Consider the following 24,496-nt stretch of genomic DNA (forward strand, 5'->3'; position numbering starts at 1 on the left):
AGATATGAGTTTTTTGACCTCAAACTGTTTGAATACACCATTAACACCTCTAATATTCCATGCACGGACATATATCATTTGCGCAATGGTTTTAGAGTAACTCTGAGATATGTTAGACCTTTGGAGTTTTCTAGTTAGGTAAAAACCTTGGTAGTAGCCTTGAGCCATTGATTTTAAGCATCTTTGAAACAATCTATCATATTATGTTGGTAAGTACATGGACTAGACTAATGTAATACCCCATATTTTTAAATAAATTATTAAATGGGATTATTTATATTTTTGTATGTTTAAATGGGTTTATTTTATTTATTTTGCATCGAGTTACGTTTACTGGGTTGGAATTAATGTTACTAGACCATGCGTTATTTGAGCCAACCTGGGATTTTCTATTTAGGCTTTGGTGGGCTTATGTTTCATCTAAGCCTAAGTCTTATACCATATGGTATTAACCCTAATATAACAATTAAGGTATATACACATTATACGTATAGACAGATAGACAGGGAGAATGAGTGAGAAATAGAGAAAGAATAACGAGAGAGTGAGAGGGCAACAATGAAACCTAGACTGCTGATTCGAGGGAGAGAATCTAGAGAAGACTACGACCTTAGATTGGAACTCTACAATTCTTAATGCAAGTCTTGCTCTTCTTTTCCCCTTTGAACTTATAAACTTTTCACCTTTTGAAATCAAAATCCATATGTATTTACACTATTTAAATCATGAACTCCTTTTGATTATGAAATTGTGGACTTAACTCTCAAACATTGTAATAAATTTATGAATTTATAAATTAAATTTGTAAACAATGCTTTAATATTATAGAATTTGATTTGAATCCTAGTTAGGCTTTTAGGTATTTGTAATTTCATTTTACATTAAAATTCATTGTTTTTGCCTCTGCCTTTCGAAACCAATCTTAAATTGTCATGTTTTAGTATGAGAACCCGCATCCTGTAAAAGAATTCACGCCCAGGTAATTTCAGTCAACTAAAACTGTGATTTCAGCCGACTGACATTCGTTTTTCAACCTACTGCAATATGGTTTCAGCCGATTGAAACTCTAGTTTCCTTCAAATGTATACTAATCCTTGAAATTCGATAAATTTTCGAGACAGTGAAGTTTGACATAACGTTTTGTTATTGTTTTCTGCTCTCTAGGGTGCCGCCCCTTGGACCCACTGGCTTGACCTTAGAGTAGTTCGCGTAAATTTTTATGCTTCACCAAAATCATTAATGAGAAGGAATAAAATAATTCCGTGTTATATGCATTATAAATGATATTTATCATATTGTGGATACGGATTGTGATGTGGAACCACTGTTGGGCTGACTATTAATGCAGTCTCACAAGTACCTATTGGCATGGATAATTTGTCAAGGCATGGTTGAGTTGTCTTGGTACATGGTATGATTTACTGGCATATATGGTTGATTTGCCAAGGTATGGTTGAGTTGTTTATTACTTTATGTTTATAATTACTAGTCATATGTTATGGCTATTGAGTTAGAGATTTTGTTCTTTATCGGGTTGGTTGGGTCAGAGATGATTGGTTTATCGGTTCTCTATTGGGCTGTGATAGAGAGGACTTGCTCGTGAGTTTAACCCACCTTTTGTTATCATTTTAGGTCCCAGACAGTTCTAGCCACATGGTTAAAGACTCAACACTCCATAGTTGTCGTGATCATCCATTCTCTTTCAGTTTTATCTCAATGTAGGATTTATCATCACTCTTCCTAAACTTTTGTAACTTATGGATAATATTTATGGTTTTGACGTTAGGGGTCTTTGTTTTAAGGGATTCCCTAGTTGTAATAAATGGAGTTTAAGGATTTATGGATATATGTTTGAGTTTATTTAATGATAGTTGTTCCTTCCGTCTTTAATTCTTTCATTATTGCATTTTGTATTCTTTGCTTGTTTATTACCAGGTGTGATATCTCCTAATTTTTATATATAAGCTCGACCAACATATATCTGGAAATTAAGAGGTGTCACAACTAGGGCAGGGAGGAGATTTAGTAGGACTCTTTCGATCACTAGGGGTTTTCAACGTATACATTAGTATCTCTCCCTCATCTGCAAAGGCAAAATCTTCATTCATGACTGGTTGGAGAACTTACTGAGTTGGGTATTCTCAACTCCGGTGTACATCCCAACTTATAAAGAAACTTTCCAACCAATTAGTAAAGTCCTGATAGCTTTATAATTTCAATACTTTTTGGATATATTTTCAACTCTTTTAAAACTAAACTTCTTGAGACGTCCAATAGAAATTTATAACAAATTTTCTAACTTTTATTTGGATTCTCTTGGTTACAGAAACTCCTCTCCTGGTCAGCACTTCAATACATAGAAATATACTTAGAGACACCAATAAAGCCACTTAGAATGAGTTTTTTTACAAAAATAAAATTAAAATAATAATAATAATAATAATAATAATTATAGTTTTTAGAGCACACACATACAAGTGAGTATTCTAGGGGATGCTCGATCTTCTTCTGATCAACAGAATTTTGAGTTGTCTACGGATCATCTAAAACGATCAGACCATTAGTTTTTCCTTACATCTTCATCATTGAAAGGAAGAGGAATCAATCACTACGAATGAGAAATATTGTTCGTGGAGTGATGGCGTTTTTCTAGTAACCCACCAGTAATATTCGAGGAGTAAGATTAGGATCTACAACAATTGGATATAAAGTTACAGGAGTAGGAGTGTATTTAGTAACTAGGTCTTTATATAGTGTAGTAGGTGTAAGACTGAGACAAAGTTTATATAACTTTGCTTTGAGGTAGTGAATTGATTTTCCTGAGACGGTTAGTCTCTTTGAGTTTTCCTCACGAAAGTTTATCACATAAAAAATTTTGGTGTCATATCCCAATCCAATTTATTTTTAATGCTTTGTGTGATTGATTTATTGTTTTAATTAATTATAAAATAAACAATAATCGTCAAATCAATTAATCAAGTGAGTTGGACCAATTCACTCTTTTTAGAGATCAATATATTTTTGTGCCACACAAATCACAACAAAAAACATGAGTTTAATGAGTGTCCCATTGAATTTATTTATTTTTACTATTATTATTTCTTTGTCCCACAAAAAAATATTTTTATTATAATGATAAGAAATGAATTTTCAAATATACCTTTCTACGGTGTGTCCATATACTTTTATAATTTCAAGGCAATGAGGATGAATTAAGAATATTTTAAAAGGATAAATTAAGAATATTTTGAATTGAGATAAGTAATTATTTTGGGACAATAAAAATAAAAAAGGTGAACAATTTTTTTATAGAACAGATGGAGTATTTGGAGAAACATTATCTTAAAGTTGCATATATATATATATATATATATATATATATATATATATATATATATATGATACTGTTGACACCCTTTTTGGTAAACTTTGTATTAATGACATGGTAACCAATTTGGGTATAAATTGACATGTGGAAAAGGTAACAAAAACTGCATGCAGAAGTAAAGGAGATTGAAACATTTGAATTATCTAAAGGATATGGATTGCAGTGACATTATTTATCTTTTAATTTGTTTCAATTAGGTATTAGTGGTTATCCTTGAGTTAGTTTAATTTAAATATATTGTTTGTTATGTGATAGAGTCATTATGTAAGTCAAGTACTTAAAGTTAGGAGTTTGTTTTTACGTTATTTTATAAATAATTGTAGGGGCATGCTGTGTTAGAGGTCCAGCACCATTAGAATCTTTTATTATTATTGTTGATTTCTTAAGCTCTTTCCCTATATAACATCCTTGCTATCTCTATCTCTCTCACTCTCTATTTCAGTCTCATTCTATCTCTATCTCTCTATATCTCTTCTCCTTATCACTTTCTATATCTATAATTTTCTCCCATTTCTATTCTCAAATTGTTATTATAATTGTTCATGGTTAAAAGTCCTTTTAATTAAGGCAATACTGAACTTACAGACGAGTATATTTGTTCTCTTTCTCTTTGCATCGCCTAAAAGTCAAAATTCTTAAAGAGACTACAGTTGACAACTCACACTCGAACCAATTATTGGTTCTGGCACGCTCGTATTACATAAATTTAGAATCGGCTCTAGCCAGCCGATTTTAGAGTCAACATTCTTGGCACGCCCGGTGGGACCCCACTAGGTGAGTGATTAATGGTAAAAATATGCAATCGACTTCTCCAGCGACGTATGAATATTTTGATCAATTATATCAGCCGATGTATCAGTATTCTAATTAGCCATATGGTTGGCCAGACGATTATTGGCAAGTACCAACAATCAATTATCGGCAAGTACCAACAGTCGATTATTGACAGACGCCAATAGTCGACTATTGGTAGATCGACACCAACAATCGATTATCAGCAAGTACTGACAGTTGATTATCGGCAGACGCCAACAGTCGATTATCGGCATGTGATACACAGGGGGCAGCCGATGGCCAATCAGTTATATGGTTGGATTGAAAGTTATCAGCAACTAACAGCAAATTATCGGCAGAAGAATCAGGAGATTAACGCAATGATGGTTCAGTTTTTAGCCCTAATCCAGGCTAAAGAAGCTCAAGGGTGTAGATGTCCTCAACCACCGGTACTACGTCAGCAAAATCAGAATCAGCAACATTCGCAAGCATTGCCGATTTTGCCTCAGAAAGAACCCCAAGAGATGGGGGCAATCAGAACCGAGGGAGGAACAACTCACAAGCTCCACTAGTACCACTGGCGGCTGCCGGGGGGCATGTGATTGCAAATCCACAATGGGAATGGGTTGACCTGTATGCTCCACTTCAACCTAACAATAATTTTGTGACTCTCAAAGGCAGAAAATATCAGTCGTATGATCGGCATGATTATCATCGGTCACCAGTAAAATTTCAGCTACTAGTATCAGATTATCGGTAAGTTCCAGCAGCCAATTATCGGCAGGTGGTAAATCAGCTGTCACAACAGATGATTTATCAACAACAAAGTTGGAAAAGCTATCAGCCTAATATTGATGAATGGAAGGGTACAAATCGACTGAAAGCAAAGCGGCCTATGTATCAGAATTCTTTGTCGATTGTAATATCTAATAATCAGCAAAAACAATCATCAGCTGAAAGAATTGTTTTAGTTCGCTATCCTTAGCCCAATTTCAAGAAAAGAAAAGAAAAAAAAAAGACTAGCCGATGTTAATTTCAAAAGGTTACTTAGAGCTTAGTTAAGAAAATCGGCTGAGACAAAATCGGTTGATAAACCAGCGGCTGACGAGGGGCATGTGATTGATGATCCCCAATAAAAGTTAGTTGATCCATACCTTCCACTTCAGCCTGTCGATTACAGTGAGGTCTTGATTGCCGATTAATGGACTTTTGGGCTTGATGCAGTCCTGCCGATTAAGCTGAAGGCAAAATCGACTGAAAAACAATCGGCTAAGAAAACTCCTTGCTAGCACAATGTCATTCATCTAGTAAAGCTAATAGGTAGAGCGGCTAGAATGACGCTTCATAATAATTTAATTCCTGCCAATCATGATCATGATTTGCTAGCGGAGTTAGAAAACTCATGGGGGCAAGTCCTTCATGAGTTTATGGGTTGGTGATATCTGCAAACTTTCTAAGAATCTAGGAAGAAGTCTAAATCGGTAGATTAGGCTAATATGAAATAAAAATAATCTTAGGGGTGATTAAGAAGAAATAAAGTTTTGGAGCTCGTTGATTTACAATCATATTCTAAGTGACTAGCTCAGCCCTTGTTCAAAATTTCCTTCCAATGTATTTTAAATTTCAAATATCTTAATCGGTTTAGGCGGCCGACAGCCGATAAGACATTTAAAATTGGGGGGGGGGGGGGCATTGTTGACACCCTTTGTAATAAATTTTATATTAATGACATGCGAACCAATTTGGGTATAAATTAACACGTGAAAAAGGTAACAGAAACTGCATGCAGAAGCAAAGGAGATTGAAACATTTGAATTATCTAATGGATATGGATTGCAGTGACATTATTTATCTTTTAATTTGTTTCAATTAGGTATTAGTGGTTATCCTTAATTTAAATATATTGTTTGTTATGTGATAGAGTCATTATGTAAGTCAAATACTTGAAGTTATGAGTTTGTTTTTACGTTATTCTATAAATAATTGTAGAGGCTTGCTCTGTTACCCTCAGAATCTTTTATTATTATTGTTGCTTTCTCAAGCTCTTTCCCTATATAGCATTCTTGCTATCTCTATTTCTTTCCCATTTTATTTCAGTCTTGTTATATGTCTCTCCCTATATCTCTCTCCCTATCACTTTCTGATAAGCGCTGAAAAGTGCGTATTTAAACCCCTTAAGCTTAGGCATTTTAGTACCTTTATCTATCTTACTTTACCGTTTTAGATTGACTTCGTATTATTTCTATTTTCATGCACTTATCCCGAAAATAAGCTAACTCAGCCAAATAAGAGCTTAATTGAAGCAATTCTGGGATTAAACAAAGAAATGAGCAAAGTGGAGAAAGAAGGAAACAAATGAAGCCAAAGGTGGGAAGCAGCAAAGTTCAATCGATCTAAGTTCAAGGTTCGATCGATTGAACAATGATCGATCTCAGCACTTCAAGATAGATCCAAGCCTTGGCCTAAAAGCATAAAGTCCAAAAGTTCGATCGATCCAACATTACTCTTCGATCGATCGAACACTTTTGTCCTTATTTAAATGATTGATCCTATCCACAGCTGTACCATCCACTAACCACTTTTGTCCTTTTCCCATAAATATCTCCCCAAAATATCTCGGATTTGTCTTTTCCCAAAAAGCTCAATCAGTTGGATCGATCTAGCCTAAGTTCGATAGATCTCAGCCAGTTCGATCGATCCAAGTCTAAGGTTCGATCGATCGAACTTCCTCCAGTGCAAAAAAGTTAAATTTCCAGTTTGTGCAATCTGCCCTCTATCCAATCATTAGAGAATATTCTTTGCACGACCCCAGCTCATTTTGTGTGCCACTTGACCTACATAAGCTAACTCAGCCAAATAAGAGCTTAATTGAAGCAATTCTGGGATTAAACAAAGAAATGAGCAAAGTGGAGAAAGAAGGAAACAAATGAAGCCAAAGGTGGGAAGCAGCAAAGTTCAATCGATCTAAGTTCAAGGTTCGATCGATTGAACAATGATCGATCTCAGCACTTTTGTCCTTTTCCCATAAATATCTCCCCAAAATATCTCGGATTTGTCTTTTCCCAAAAAGCTCAATCAGTTGGATCGATCTAGCCTAAGTTCGATAGATCTCAGCCAGTTCGATCGATCCAAGTCTAAGGTTCGATCGATCGAACTTCCTCCAGTGCAAAAAAGTTAAATTTCCAGTTTGTGCAATCTGCCCTCTATCCAATCATTAGAGAATATTCTTTGCACGACCCCAGCTCATTTTGTGTGCCACTTGACCTACATATAAAAGGAATATGATGCATTTTTTGAGCATATTGACTATTCTAGGGTTTAATCTCTTGGAGAGAAAGTTTAGAGGAAGAGGAGGCTAGAGACACCATTGGAGACTCTTCATCAACCAAGGAGTAAGCCTCTTCCATGGAGTTAGCCCTTGAGGGTTGGAGTAACATCACCATGAGTGGCTAGACATCCTCTTGGGGCTAAAGTTAGCCCCAAGCATGTTTTCTATATCTTAATCTAGTGTATTATTGAGGGATTAGTGTTGTAATTAATGTTTTGACACTTTGATATATATAGATCTTGTTTATTCAATGATTTATGTGGTTTAATACTTTCAATTGATCATTTCATTCTATCCATATGTCTATGTATGCTAGAATAGATGTTCATGTGTTTGTCTCTATTTCTTAAGTTATTGATGTATGTTTATGTGTATTAGTGTTATAGATTTAGAGATTGTCAAAACATTGTGCTTAAAAAAATGCTCTTGTGATTTTATAGATGGTCCATGCTCATTTCTTGGTGGATTATGCCTCTCCCTTAGCTTAATTAGTTTAATTTCATGTCATTAGCTTAATTGTAGTGTAGTAGTAACATAGTTGTTAGATGAGAGGACAATCCATGCTAGTTGTTTGATGTTCCATACTTTTGAATGTAAGTAGCATATGTCTCTAACCTTGTGGTGTATTTGGTTTGTGAGTTTAATGAAAGGATTAATGACTTTCTAGATATATTGTGCTTTTCACATGCTATTTAGACAATATATACTTAATTGCTAGATATATTGTGCTTTTCACATGTTGACTAGACAATGTATGCTTAATTGGTCACCCTTACTAATTGAATCAACCAAACACACACATACACACCATTATTGCAACACACATTACCCTCAATAGCCACTAGTTAAAAGTGTAGAAAAGCATTACTTGGTGGTGACCTCTAAACCCCAAGATTTCTCTCTTACTTACTCTTTGTCACATTCAATTACTTAGTTTAATTTAGTAACTTTCTAGTTTAATTAACCAATCATCCCTTTGTTTGATCACTCGACCTACTAACCTTAATTGCGATTCCACAATCAAGTACGACTCCAATCCCTTGGGACAATCCCTACTCACTCTTACTACTTTAGTAGTAGTGTTGGTAGTAATTTTTATATATTTAAACTTGACCCAAAAGACTTTTTTTAAACCGCACATTCATTACATCAATTTTGGCGTGTAGGAACGGCCTCGCTCGTCACTTTCTATATCTATAATTTTCCCTCATTTCTATTCTCAAATTGTTACTATATTTATTCATCGTCAAAAGTCATTTTAATTAAGGCAATACTGAACTCACATAGGAGTATATTTGTTTTCTTTCTCTTTGCATAGCCTGAAAGTCAAAATTCTCAAAGAAACTACAGTTGACATATCATACTTAAACCAATTGTTGGTTCTGACACGCATGTATTATATCAATTTAGAATCGACTCCAATCTACCGATTTTAGCGTCAACAGATATACACACGCAACTACTTCTAACACATATAGTGGGCGCCACTCTTATATGTAAAAAGCAAGAACTTGGAGAAGAATCGTTAGGTGTTTGTTAGTAAAAAATTAATCCTTCAAGGACTTCAGTTTCTTTAGCAAAATACTAGAATAATCTTTAATTAGGATAAGTTAAGTAGTCATTAAGTAAGAATTTATAGGCGGTGTGATTCTCGTTGGAAAAAAGGGCAGTTATGGTTGGCAATTGGTTGGATCATGCTGGCTGGCTTGGGCCAAGTGGAGTGTACGAATTGTGACCAACATGCCCTCCCCTTTTAACCATCCTTTCACTATTTGGTATTAGGTCAATATTTTCTTGGAAAAGTAGGCCATAAAAGAATCAATTTGAACTTTTCATTTAAATCATAATTTTTGGTCATCAATTTTTTCCATATTGTAGCATTTTCAAATTCTTTTAATGTAAATTTTTGTTAGTGAAATTGGATAAACGATACGACGCTAAGTTGGAAAATAGTGGAAGTCTTCAATGAAGAAATTGAATTATGTTATTTAAACAATTCATAGATATTAGGGTAAAAAGCAAAAAATCATTTGCACCCTGAACTATTAATTTGTTATAATTAGACAATCGGTTATCGAAAAAATAAAAAGACATATTAAACCTTATTAAAATGACGTAGTTTCAATAGTTATAAACTTAATTTTCCTGTTACTTTCTAAATGGGTTGCCGTGGAGAATTGGAGATACAAAATCCACAAAGAGAAAACATAGAATCTGACCATTGTTATGTGGATTTAGGGGGTGTGTTACCTATGGATCTAAGGAGGTGATTATTACAAGTTCATTGTCTGTTTTGAAGGGACGCGGAGAGAGTTCAAGTCCATAAAAAGTACATGAATATTTATCTCTAAAAAATAAATAAATAAAATAAATTTAATAATGAAATTCGACAAGTCATTTTGGTAAGTGGAGTTATAGGTCGTTTTTATAATCATTAATTTTGTGACGGGTATCCTGTAACACAGAGAATTTTGCTTCAATGCATAAAAAAGGTTCCAAGCTACATAATAATCAATAATTGAAAAATATCAGAAAGAGCTCATTTAAGATGAAGCCCAAATAAATGGACGACTTGGCTTAAAGAAGGCCATCCCTGGACATGATAATATATATATATACATATATATAGATAGGTGGCAATTATTAATTAACAACTATTTAGAAACAAAATAATTTAATAAGTTCTCTTTTTCGTCGGTGACATTACTGCACACCCGCCTTGTTATTAAATTGCACTTATTACATGTAAATGAAGAGAGAATCTATCATAAGCGACAAGAAATATACAATATAATGTAAAACGGGTTGTTTGGAAACTTGGTATTTTTCTTAATAAAAATTTCTCATTTCTTTTAAAAATTAACGACTTTTTTATTATCAAATAAATAAATAAAAATCATTGAAACAAATACCACATTATCAAAATATTTAGAAGTATTATATAATTTCACATGCTTGCTATGAGCTATCTTTATCAGCCAATGAATTTCTAATTGTCATATGCATCTAGAGTTTTGTTTTGGAGATCACATAAAACTTTCAAAACAATAAGATTTTTCAATCTTTTTTTTTGGAACACATTAGTATTCACATGTTCTAGAATTTACACTCTATTTACCAAAATAATAACTTACGGGTCAGTGGCCTAACGGTATCAACCGCTTACTTCTCAAAGAGAAATCAAGAGTTTAAGCCTCCATAGAAGCATGTGTGTGTGTGAGTATTAATTAGGAAAAAAATATATTTACCAAAATAATAATAAAAAAAACTTTTAATTGTAGCCATGAATCCCTTACAAGTGGCATATTAGTATTAGTAATTGGTGTCATGCTTCGTTTGGTTAGATAGAATCAACAAGAAAAGAAAGAAAAATTTTCAATTTGTTTGGTTAGATAGAAAATAAAAAGTTCTAGAAAGGGCTTACTTGGTTTATAACTATTGAAACAGTTTTCTGTTCTCAGAAAACTAAAAACAGAAAATTGTACAAAAAATTCTGCTTGATTCAATTTTTTGAAAACTCAATTATAAAAACATCTCTTTTCAGATAATAGTATTTTATAGTTTTCTGAAAACTGTTCTATATTTTTTGAGTTTCTGAGAATTGTTTTCAGAGTTATAAACCAAGTATCTCGTAAGCCTTTATTTTCCTTAAAACATTTCCTGCATAAAATACGGAAAAATTTTATTTTTACGTGAAAGCAATGTCTTTTTAATTTGTGTTTCTATTTTACCTAACAATTTCATTGTATTATTTTACATAACAACTTTATTGTATTTTTTTAATAAGTTTCAAATAATTGCAGTATAACAATAACTTATCATTGATATGGTTTTAATTAACTTGACTTTCATTTTTAGTTGCTTTCCATCATATATGAATGAAATAAATAGTAGTTTACAAGGTATAAATTAATTAAAAACTCCATCAATTTTTTATATACATACTACTAATTAATTTTTTATTTTATTTTATTGTTTTTATAAAATAAGGGCAATTTAGGTATCTAAACTATTACATAATATTTACTTACAATTTTCATCATAACCAAATACATATTAGAAAATTAATTTTCTTTTCATTCACTTCACTTTTTTTTTTCATTTTCTATTTCCCTTTTTTTTTTTTTTTTTTTTTTTTTCATCTAACCAAATGAAACCTTAATTATTAATTTTTCCTTCATTAACTATCCTGAAAAGAAATTAAAAAAAGCCATTCTTTAATTATTATTATGTTTTTCAGGTTCGCATATTTTCCTAGTAATTAGTTCGTTTATATAGTTTTACTTTTTAATTATTATTATTATTATTATTATTGTTATTTAGAATCAAAGAGTGAAGAATCTCTTTGATCAAACAAAAACTTCAAAACCCACAAAAAAAAAAAAAAAAAAAAAAAAAATTAATAATAATAATAATAATAATTAAATGATTGATAACTATATACGTAGTGTGTGTGTGTGCGTATAAAGTCTGGTAATATACTAGTATTAAAAAGAAGTACTAAACTTGTACTGGCATTAATGATGTCCAATCTCCATCCCTTTTCAAGTGTTGATGCACGATGCTCCCGTTGCCCAACATTACGATTAGTTGGACGAAAGTTTGATGACACCTTACACAATGAATTGGGTTGGTTATTAATGAAATGACAAGTTGTCTCTCTAATAATTGGTATAAGTTATACATTGACCTACATTTATATATGAACCATCATGTCAGTTTCTCTGTTGTGCGTTTGCTTTTTATAGGAAAATCTAAGAAAACTAGACCAATATGTAACCATTCCATTTCTTCATCTAGCGTTCGTAAGCAAATCACACACACACAATACAGTATTGCACTCAACAGCAGTCAAACATTCAACCTCATCTTTTTAAAAAAAAAAAAAAAACAGAGATATCATAACATCTAAATTAATAATGTTCATTAATAATGTAAAATAATAACATTTCGTATCGAATAATTAACTCACTGTTTATTTATTTATTTATTTTACATGCTATTATATTTACATGATTTCCAAACAATATATAATTCAATTTTGCATAAACAGTTGTCAAGAAAAACAAGTCTTCATAAATTTATTTTATAACATTAAATATTAATTGTTGGTTTCTTTGAATTGTTGAAAGAGAGATAATATATGAAATATTTGTATCAGGTGAGTGTTGTACAAGTTAGGGTACATAAGTGATGTACAAGTTATCTGTGTAAGGCAAATAGGTAGGAAGGCGGCTACGGTAAACCCTAAACCTTATAATTATATATAATATAATCTAACAGCCCTCTTAAAATGAAGGTGGATTATATGAAGTCATTTAAAGTTTGGATATAAGACCCCGAAAGTGGCTAAGCGAAAGCGATTTGGTGAAGATATCTGCAGGCATTCCCTTATTTTCATATTGAAACATTTTTTATTTCACATTTATCAAAAAAATCCCATTCATTATTGGCTCATCCTTCGTTGAATCATATAAATGATCTAACAATGATGGAATTTCTATTCTGTTTATTGAATCACATGAAGAAGTAATGGACCGCAATTGTAATGTCTCGGATTTTTTTGGATTTTTTTAAATTTTTATTTATTTTTTTATTTTTCGTGCCTTGCATGTCACGCGGGCTCTGAGAGTCGTTTAGGTCATTTTTTTTTAGCCGAGGATTTTTGAAATGCATTTTGATTATTTTAAGTCAATTAGAGGTGATATGATTAATTTTAAAAAATTTCAGAAGTCGGGGCGATCTCCAAGCTTTGGAAGTTTTATAATTTTCTCATTTTAAATGAGGGGTATTGTAGATATTTCACACACACAACACACATACACACACATTAACTATACATTAATGTAGATATTTTGTGGGATGTGGATGGCATTGCAATGAATGAGTGAAGGCAAAATGGTAACTTCGGCATAAATTAATAGTCCACAAATTGGTGACACTTAGCATTATTTTGGCCTTACGAATGAGTCGGAAGACCAAGCCTCACCCCCTTTTTTCTTTATTTTCGGATCTTATTTTCTCTCTCTATCTCTTATATTTCTCTCTCTATATCTATATATTCACATATAATCTCCATGCTTCTAGCTTAAACTTGAAGGAATTAGGGTATGATTTTGAAGATACCATTCAAGAGAAAGTGAAAGAGCTTGAAGAGGGCCATCTTTTGACATCCATATTGCAAAGGCTAAGGGTGATTTTGAATTAGGGCTTGCATTAAGGGCATGTTTGGCTAGCACACATGAGGTAGGGATTTCTAATGCTTCAAACTTTGCCTTTTGTTGAGTAATCATACTATGAGCTTCTATAAACTTCATTCTTGAATGCTAAAGTATAAATTGACATGATAGTAATTTGTTAAAGTATGGAAGCATGCTAGTATGTGGACAAATGTGTGTTTGATTTCATGCCAACTATGTGTATTACATGATTTTGGTGCAAAGTTACTTAATATTTGAATTCTAGCGTGATTTGTGATGATATGAGATTTTATGATGAGCATGCTTGTGATTGGTTATAACAAAATGCCATGTTGTGCTTGATTTAAATGAAAATGCTATGTTTATGATCACATTGATGGAAATGTCGTGAATTGGTTTAAATTCTAGAGAATGTTACATTCATGTCATAGTTGCATAGGGATGAGGTTGAGGTCAAATTGATGGACTTAATTTGCATGCATAACATGGTTGGGAAATTTGATTAAGAAAGAGTTTGAGATGGATTTTTATAAAGTAAACCGAATTTCGCGAGTTCGGTGCTAATTCGACCTAGAGGGAGTGTGTGCCGGTTTAGGACATGAAAAGTTGATTGTTAGGCCTAAATGGTTGCCGAATTTGGAACTAGGGATAGTAAATCAATCTCGCCTCGGTAAAGTCAGTTAGCGATTTTTGATATGAGTTTAGAGTCGATAGAGACCAAGCTTAGGGCCGGCAGAAACCAAGTGAGGATCGATTGAGACCAAGGTTGGGATAGTATGGGGCATTGCATTGCATCCTATGTATACTCGTGTTGAAATGCTTAAATACTATTGTTGAGGTTAATTCGTGAATTAAATGCTATGATAACCCCAAGTATGATCCCAGTTTTCCTTTATCCCCTTTGTGTGATGTATAGCTCAAGGGATTTCAAAGTTGGCGCCTTATGCATCTTCTACTGAGCCTCTCTGCTTATCCCTTCCTTTAACATTTTTCAGGTTATGACGGAGTCATGGTTGATGACGGACCATCAAGAGCATAGTTAGGGTTAACGAAAGCTTACTTTTATAATAATTTGTATCAAATGCATAGTTGATGTAAATTCTTGTAAAGTATTATAAATTCGACCGTAAGGGTCTAAGTTTGTAAGTTGTACTTAATTGGATTATTTTCAATGAAATAAGTTTGAAGGTCATGACCCATAGTTATACTCTTTTGGGATTACATTTATATGCCATGGATGCCTATTTAATGATATAAATGTTAAATTGATGTTTTAAGGTCCAAGTATAGACTTCATTCATCCATTTGCTCATGTACATAACTATATTTCGGGACGACTTTTAAACCATGAGAATGCACCCAAGTGCCTAAGCAACTTGTTTGACCCATACTGTAATTTTGTAGGGGCATTTAGCCATTTTTCAAGCCAGTACTCTAGCACAAAGTTTTGTGCTCAAGCACAGCGCCTTGGCCAAGAATCATTTTCTACAGGGTGGCAAATGCTCGAGCACAAAGTGGCCTAGACACTATATTTATGTAAATCCAAACTTCAAATACCCACAACTTCTTCGTTTTAAATCCAAATGAGGTCGTTATTAAGCTCAAAGTGGAGGATTTTTCATTAGCTTTCCAATGGTACCAATATCATTATCAGATTCTTACCCTACTGGGAGATATTCATGATTTAGTGAGACAATGTCAGGAAATCAGTTAAATCAAGAATGCGTATTTATGGAAAACTAAGTCTATGGCCCTTAGAACTTCTTGGATTATTATATAATGATTTAAATGAATTTAATTTACCCATTTAAACTTACTTAAAGTCAAATTATTCATCTCCTTCACACGAAATAACCATAGTACCCTTATGTGTACTCGGGTTCAGGCAATGATCCGGTTAGCGATTTGGATCCCTGGATTTGGGTCGTTACAACAATTGTATGGTCTTCTTAAGACGATGATGATGGACAAGATGGAAATCGATCTCATTATGTTTTAGTGCGCTCATGAAATACATCATTACATGTAATCTAGATTGCACTCCTATTATCATAATAGATAAGTGTGGCAATGGATGAGGTTACTCCTATGTCCTGAAGAAACCAACGTAACCATAAAAGCTTATAAATAGTATCAATAAGTGCTCAGTACTCATCTTATACATTTGATTGAGAAACCAAAATTTGTTTCTTGTTGCGCCAAGAGATGAGTGAATCACCAAGAAAAAATGGAAGCCTATGGTAAAACGACGATCTATAGGATCTCCTGCACAGTCTGCATCTGAATAGGCACGAAGAATGAGTGAAGACTAAGAAGATTAATGAAACATATGAAATATAGTGCAATTGAGAGAGTGAATGATGAGAAAAACTACTGCAAAATGAGTAGATCTATGGGCAGTCATAAACTGGATGACTACATGAACAACATGAGAGATGTTTAGACAAGTGACAGTGAGATATACTAGACTACCAACTAATTGCTGATACAATATGTCATCCCGAAGATATTCACCATTATGTGGACTTAGTCATGTGCCGTGCTCAAGTGGTATATCAACAAGCTAGCTTTATATAATGACATAATTATCACATAATATTGATAACACAGTTTTAGAGCATAGAAAGGTGTTAACCCCAAAAATGTGTATCCACGTGACAAGATGACATTAGCTATAAAGGGGATATAGCAATATAGGTGACAGACCCTAATGATTAGCTGAAGGCATCATGTGGGCATATTAGTGAAAACAATAAAATGAGCTACTTAAACAATAGTCAAATTTTCATAAGAAATGAATGGGCAAGTTGAGTTAATGGGTTGATTTAAGGGCCAAGGGAAATGTGGGTTGGTGATGTCAATAGAAAAAAGGCCATTTAAAGAGATGTCTTGAAAGGCTCGATGATGACCATAGCTAGAAAAAAGCCAAATATTGCCTTTTAAAAATTGTCAAGCTTACTGCCATCCATAAACATTTTGGCCAAAGGAGTATTGGGTGCGAAATATGGACAAAGACAAGCCCAAAATTGCATAGAAGAGGAAAGAGAAGCCTGAGAATATGGGAAAAGAACATTGAGTCTTACGTACAGGAAGGGAATGTTTTGAAGCCCAAATACTAGGGCGGACTGGTCTGCGTGTTTGGTTGTAAACACAAGAGCCAAATATTCCCCCTTTGTTTCCCCGCATTCCTTCTATAAATTATGGGAGTGCTACAAAGAAGAAGGAATCTTCGACCAACATAATACTACCTTAGATCTACTCTAACCTAGTGTAGTTCTTTGCTTAGTTAGCTTAGCCTAGCCTTGCTTAGATAATCTTAGTTTATCTCAGTGATAGCTTGTTACCAACACTCATTGATGCTTCTTCATTGAAGTCTCTAGGTATTTTCAGTTCGATTATTAGCGTCTACACTTAATGCTTGCTTGTTTTGTTTGTATATGTAATCAATACTACTTTAGGTTTATTTAATAAAGTTTTGATTACTATTATATGTATTATATACTTTATTTTGGTTGCGCTTAACTGTATTAAACTCTTTGAATCACTGAAACATTAAAGAACCTTAAGAAAATGGGTTATTCCTAACTTTTTGATAATTGCCTAGTCATATCTGGCCACCTTGGCCATTTGGTATACTATTTGGCTACACACACCATCCACACACTCGAATCCTCATAGATCCTAGCATGCCTGCAATCCATCAAGGTCTTGGCTAAAGGTTTCACTCTTTAGGCCAGTTCCTTCTACCAAACCATGAACCAAAAAATCTGGCTCGCTCTGTGTAGGTGAGAGAAGCAGCCGATCATATGTTTGGTTACACCACCTTCGAAACACAAATAGTTAAAGAATCGGGTTCGCCTAATGTATGACGAGAAAAAAACTTGGTTATTCCCATTCGTCACATTCAGAGCCAAAGAATCATGCTCAACCTAGCACGTGCGGAAAATAGTTTTATGAACAAAGAGGGAACTGCAAAAATTGAGCTTTTAATATTTTTGGACTAATTATCAGTTTGAAAATATAAAGAAGGGCATGTATGTGCACATAAATTTATGGGCATTGAGAATATTGACCCTCCTTAACTAGTTTTGATACTAGTTATTGGGAATTAAATCCACCCTTATTCAAGCACAACAAAAGCATGTCATCACACAACCATCAAACATGCATATATGAAAACCAATCATTCATTAATAAAGCACACAACACACAATATTTACGTGGTTCAAAACTAGGTCTACATCTACGAAAAGAACTTCCACTATATATAAATTAAGAAGATTATATAACAATAGAGACTGCCCACCCTCTACTCTCTCACTCATTATCTTTTGGGACTACATCTCTCTTTCGGGAATTACATACATTCTCTTTTTAATTTCCTCACAACACTCACCGAACTTTTTTATTCTTCTCTACCTTCTCCACCTCTATATATAGACACATTTATTGTTGAACAAGGGTTTTCATACATTGTTTGACAAGAAGTTACCAAATCGATTACAACTCTAATAATAGAAACCTAACGAGAAACAACTTCCTCCACAAGTCTAGACCTTTTAAGAGAGGAACTTAAGTCCGACTAACGAAATGGTAGAACAAAAACAAGTTAAACCGGTGAGACTCAAGTGCGACTGATCGAACTTCTTCAAACAACATCAGTCTTCAAGAATTTGAGACACAAACCCAATAGCGGCTATGTGTGCATTTCAGTGCACAGTTGCATGCTTATTAATTAATTCAATATTAGCAAGAACCCACTCCTATTTTATTTAGTAGTTTCTTCAAGAGAATGTTTGGCTTAATGATCAGGCCATGTTAGGTGATGGAATTAGACCCGTGTGTCTCAATCCTGAAAGAAGCCTATCAAAATTTCTTAGCCAGAGACATGATATTATAGCCATAAATAATTATTGGATCAGGAACACATAAAATTTGAGGCTTGAAATATATATTATATCATATTCTAATTTGCATTCCAAACTCCTTTTTATATCTTACATTTACGTACAGGTTGATATATATACATTCCTCTTTCATATTTGAATGAGACTAAGGTAAATATATATATATTATTAATTAGATGGTAGAGAGGCCTATTCTCAAGTTAGAAGGAAGTGGGCACCCTTTTTACAGCATATAACAACAATATGGAATAAGAGAGGTCAAAAAGCTGTTACCATATATGGTAATTGAATTTTAGTTCTTCCTCTTATTTGGGAACTAAATCTAACGTAGTGAGGTAGAGCCTAGCCTAGGCCTATATGCCAGTATATTATAAACTAAACTGTACACACACACACACACACACACACACACACACACAGAGAGAGGGACCATTACTCTTCCTTTGTGGCCCATGAAAGGAGCTGAAAGCGTAAATCAACCAATTACTCCATTAGCTTCTGAAACCACTAGAACTCTTGCCAGACCAAGACCCAATTGTGTGGCCCTGCACCAAGCAAAACTGCATTTTTTAAGTCTCTCTCTCTCTCTCTCTCTATTTATAATTAGTGCGGTTCCTGTGGCCTCATTCCACAGCTTACATTTTCTGTTTCACTGTTAATTAGTACTACTATATGCTTTTCTTTAACAGAAAACACCATTTTTTTCAAGTAACTTTTTTATTAAAAAAAATTAATAGAAGCCTTAATTCACTTCAGAGACTTTCCCATGCCTAGCTATCTTCTCTAGTCATCATAAATGCTCCTCTTGCATGCATAACCCACATCTATAATTTTTATAAGACCCCAAACAAGTCCTTACCACTAACAAACTTTCCCACTTTACTCTTATGCACTTACTCAATTTTTCCATTTATTTTAGTCAAAATTATTATGATTTAGCAAGATTCTTTTAAGTTAAATGATGCCAGTATGGTCTGTAGGGGCCTTCAAAGATCGAGTTTGACACATTTAATCATAAATTGAAGATGCGATAATAATGATCATCTAATTTAGAATCTTCTTTGAAACAAAAAAAAGTGGAGGATCGTGAGAAAGATCATTTCCAACCCCACACAAATACTTTAACAGAAAGGCTCATCCAATTCTTCACACAAAATCTTTGCTTCAAGTATAGTGTCCCTTAAATAATATTCCGGTTAGAGTTTTCCCCGTGTAGAGCAGCCGCTTTACCTACGCATAGTTAGTAGCTTAATGACAAAGAATTTCAACTCACTTTTTGGAGGGTGGGAGTTCGAATTCCCTTGAGTTGCTCATGAAACAGAGGTCCTGCATGTGTTTAATAGTGAATTATAGAATGCTTTAAGAGGTCGGACACCACTGTCAAAAAAAGATTCCAATTATTCAATCTCGTGTTGCTTATATAATGTATAATTTAAGCCCACCGTTAAGGAAGATCTTATTAATTTTGATGAAAATGGTCTATGAAGATCAATCTATCCATGCTGATTAAGAATGAAAGGGACAAACAAGAATAAAATGAGATTTGGGCTGGAAAAAACACACAACAAAACCTAGTACTATATTGTCCTCCCATTGACCAAAGTCAATGAGCTATCATTAAGTTAATTGTGCGAATCATTATTACCTTTTTGAAGTAAATAGATCCTTGTTGTACAATCACAATGGTTTTTTTTTTTTTTTGGTGGGGGGGTTGTAAATAAAAAATATTAAAAAAATTGAGCACAATGGTTTGTGATTACATGCACTGATAATACAAATTATACAATCCTCTTCTTTTTTTATTCTCTTTTTTTGGGTAAAAACAAATTATACAATCATACACAGACATGAATGACAAATAAAAAAAAATTCAACTATCTAAGCTGAGATTTTGTTGCATTGATGATATTGCTTTTAGCTCTCTCCTTTGCGGTAGATTGAACATGAAATGGCAACAAATAAATAACAAATGATTGAATTAATTATAACTCAACTCTTAATATTAGTGTGTGTAATTTATCGTTTAAACAGTCACTTACTGGGGAAAAAAAAATCTGTTTACAAAAAAAGAGAAGTCTAGTGCGCAAGACTCCCAAAGTTTGGTAAGAATTACGAAAGATTTTTCAGTTTCGAACTCACGACCTCCATATATCAATGATTATTTACAGAAATCACTGTATATGTTTATAATTAATCTTAGAAAATCATGACTCGCGTGCACATACAAGTACTTTAACACATAAAAAGTACTCTTATTTGTCGATTGAGTTGACAATCTTTTGTGTTTTACTTTGGTTTAACTTAATTAAGCCGAAAGCGCCATTGCATTGTCATATAAAATTCTCTTAATAGATCTTATTACAAAGTGATTAGACTAGTGAAACAATAATCAAATAAAAAATCAAACTAATCATTATGAGATTAAGTGGGATCACGAGCAAAGAAGAAAGTAAAGTAACTTGCTTTAATTTGGAACTACTTAAATAAAGTTTAGCCACTTGGACCTGAATTATTTAGTACGTTTTAATTTGTATAATGTGACAACTCACATAAATTAAGAGTCTTAACACATGAGAGTAACTTCAGTGTGAAGTTTAGCCCCATTAAAATGCCACTTAAAAGAAAGAATAAGAAAACTACAAAGAGAGAAAAATTAGATAAAATTATTTTTATTGACTCCTTTTGTGTTTCACATAGTTTAGAAAAAAAGGTCTTTCATAAATTATTGTTCTCACCTTTTTGCTTTCTGCAATACTTTCTTAGTAGAATGCAGAAGGAACATTTCGCCAAATCCAAGTAAGTTGACAATCTAGGCAATAAAATTAAATTATCATTTGTTGACTGGTATAATACCAATGATACATGTCATATATATACACTATATAGTATTGGAATAGTGCCTATGGATCCAATTGTAAGTGTATCTATTGGAATAGTAGTGCCTACAAACATGATCTGATGAAAATACTCCCTCAAAATATGATTTTAGTATTTTTTATTTTATTTTATTTTATTTTTTTTGTTTATTGGCACTAATCTTTTTTTAGAATAGTTTTATAGAATTCAGAAAATAAAAAATTATTTCAGACAATTGAACCAAAATTATTTCAGTTTCTCTTGGAAGAAAACAAGTTTAATTGTTTGCAGAACTTGTTTGATCAAGTTGTAATTTTATGTTGAATTTGAGTCTCAATCATGAGAGCTGAATGATAAGTGTCTCAATACCTTCGAATAGGGTTAAAAATAGTTTTGAAAATAGACTTTAAACACGAAAATATTTTTTTCAGAACACTTCCCAACCGATTGGAAGGTCATTATACTGTAAGATATTTTATTCCAGAACCATTTCCCAATTGGCTGGGAATTTTCTGAATAGGTTGGAAATTTTCCAAGGGGTTGAAAAAGCTATTGGATTTGGTCTAGTATGCTTCCCAGTCGGTTGGGAAAATTTTCAATTGATTGGTAGGTCCTGATACCTATTTAACTTTAACTTTTGAAATAGTTTTTCAGTTCCTTTTTCAACCAAACTTCTTTAAGTTGTCCAAAATAAATTTTCAACTTTTATTTCGATATCTTGGTTGTGGAAATTTCCTCTCTTGTCCGGCACTTTAATATGTAGACACAAAGATTAATACACCATAGAAGAAGATTAGATTGAGTTTATTATTATTATTATTATTTTATTATACATAGAAAAATCATTCTTAATTTTTCTGAGTGTTAGTAATATTTTTGAAAGCACACTCTTGCACACGAGTGTTTTAGGGTGTTACTCTTCATTTGATCGGCAATATTTCGGTTATTTATAGATAATCTTTGTAGATTCCTAAAATTTGTGATGATCTACTCGCCGTCGGATCAGTCAAGAAGTTAAATATTTTTTGATTAATTAAATTCCACAAATACGGGTCCCATCAATAGACACGTGTCAAAATTCTAAATGTTCAAACCTTTAAAGAAAAGTGCAGTTAAATTCAAATGAATTCAAATTTGAATTTGAATTGATTTCAATATAAAAGCAAACAAATCCTTTATTTGATTTCAATATAAAAGAAAACAAATCCCTTATTTGATTTCAATATAAAAGGAAATAAATCATTTATTTGATTTCAACATGAAAAGAAACAAATCTCTTATTTATAAGAAAATCGCACAATTGGGGAGTTTCCAAATTAGACGATCCATTCTTTGGCCTATAAATACAAGGTCACCTTATAAGAGAAAGGACAGATGGACACACAGACGGAGAAAGAAGAAGCGAAGACCAAAGCCTTGCCGAATCTCTGTAGTATCTGAAGACGAAGAACAACAAAGCACGCCACACAAGTGCCGTTCTTCATTGAAGCCCTTCAACAAATTGAAGATTTTGAAGATGAAAAATAACAAAGCACGCCACACAAGTGCCGTTCTTCATTGAAACCATTCAAAGATTCAGAAGAACAACAAGCACACAAGTGCCGTTCTCCTTCGAAGACCTTCAAATCCATCATTCGAAATCAAGCTTCACCGGCCCTTGATCGGAAATCAAATAAAGTCTTCTTTAATCTTGAAGATTTGAAAAATACTCAACCATTAATTCAAGATCAAGCTTTTGAAGCCCTTGCACCGACGTTCCAAGGAGATTTAATCAGAGGAAGATTCTATGTTGTAATAGAATCGACCACAGAGGATTGTACTCGAATTTTACAAAATTAATAAAGTTAATATTTGTTTCATATTTTGTTCTTTATTACAGGATACAAAATTTGTGTGTACAATCTTATTTGAGCAGAGAAATGAGTTTTTGAAAGAAAAAGGAGTCAATCATCCGAAAGAGAAACGATTGTTTATGTTGGAGCAAGCGTAGCATAAGAAACACGAACGAAAAATCGCGATAACACAAATTTGCAAAAGTCGGACCCGCCCGTAAAAATCCAACCTCCTTGAGAAAGTTGGACGTGTCTACAAAAGTCTGACTGGTCGAACTTCTCCAAAATTTTATAATCGTGAACAATAACACATAAAGATCCAATCAAAGCTATAAAACATTCACAAAACAAGATTTACATTGCTCAACCAAACTCTAGGGTATGTCCATGGATGAGGAGAGATTCCACTATAATGATGAGGAGATATTACAAATTGTAAAGAATTATATATCAACACTGGAACAACTTGTACACTTAGTCACCTGGTTGTACTCTAAAAGACCTTATACCATTTGGAGATACCATTAGCACATATGTACCATTTCTCCTTTCCGCACCCAGACGATATGAGATCGTCCACTCGTAACTTGCCAGCATGATAGTTTGCAAGTGTCTCGACCCGCTCATACACACCTGCCCACAAGCTTGCCACAATCCACCCCCTAAGAGGCCCGACATCCCCATCAGCACACTTTCGGTTGGGTCAGACCAATCGGACGTGGAGTCGTATGAGCAAGATTGGGATGTTCAACAAATAAGTTACATGGTATGATATTATTCGCTTTGGGCCTGAGCCAGCACGGTTTTGCTATTGGGTTTTACCCCAAAAGACCCTATACTAATTGAAGATAACATCATCACATATAAGCACTTTACTTTTCCTTTACCTAGATGATATGGAATTGTGTACTCGTAGCTCGCCCAATGTGGTAGTCTGCCAGTGCCTCGCACCCGCCCACGACAAACCCGCCCACAAGGTCGCCACAATCACTCTTTCCTTTAGTGCTCAATGTCCTCGTTGGCCACACTTCCGGCTAGGTTAGACTTTAATACCATTTGTAATAGTGGGTTATTACAAATGGTATCAGAGCGAGGTTTCAATCCTGGGACTTGTGTGTTATGGGTCCACCACGCTTCCGCTGCGCGATGCCCCAAAAAGATTGAGTACCTTTGCTCTGATACCACATTTGTAATGATCCACTCTACCATAT

Source organism: Cornus florida, unplaced genomic scaffold (assembly GCF_030987335.1).
Source record: "Cornus florida cultivar Cherokee Brave unplaced genomic scaffold, ASM3098733v1 CherokeeBrave_3.0.0_Hap2_Chr04, whole genome shotgun sequence".
Classification (NCBI taxonomy): domain Eukaryota; kingdom Viridiplantae; phylum Streptophyta; class Magnoliopsida; order Cornales; family Cornaceae; genus Cornus; species Cornus florida.